Source organism: Merops nubicus, unplaced genomic scaffold (genome assembly GCF_000691845.1).
Source record: "Merops nubicus isolate BGI_N331 unplaced genomic scaffold, ASM69184v1 scaffold32535, whole genome shotgun sequence".
Lineage (NCBI taxonomy): Eukaryota > Metazoa > Chordata > Aves > Coraciiformes > Meropidae > Merops > Merops nubicus.
Genome location: NW_008608175.1, coordinates 988 through 1,187, shown reverse-complemented (window position 1 = coordinate 1,187; position 200 = coordinate 988). Strand labels below are relative to the sequence as shown.

At 67.5% G+C, this 200-nt stretch overlaps 1 protein-coding gene across 1 annotated transcript in view; it reads right to left on the bottom strand.

Moving 5' to 3' along the window:
- Positions 1-200, bottom strand: part of CEP131 (centrosomal protein 131kDa) — a gene marked incomplete at its 3' end in the record, with an annotated part of 12,185 nt that overhangs the window by 11,870 nt on the left and 115 nt on the right.

Genomic DNA, 200 nt, shown 5'->3' with positions numbered 1-200 from the left:
CGGCCCATCCCGGCAGGAGCGGCGGTGGCGGGCCGAGGAGCAGGCTGGGCCTGAGCCTGCCACAGAGGACACCAGCCACCTGGGAGGTTCCAGAAGGGAATGGGAACCTTCTCAGGGAGGAGATGTGCAGGGACTCTCTGTCCCAGGACTCACCAGGGTGTTCCTCTTCGGGTTGCCATCGGCGGGGGGCGACACACGAC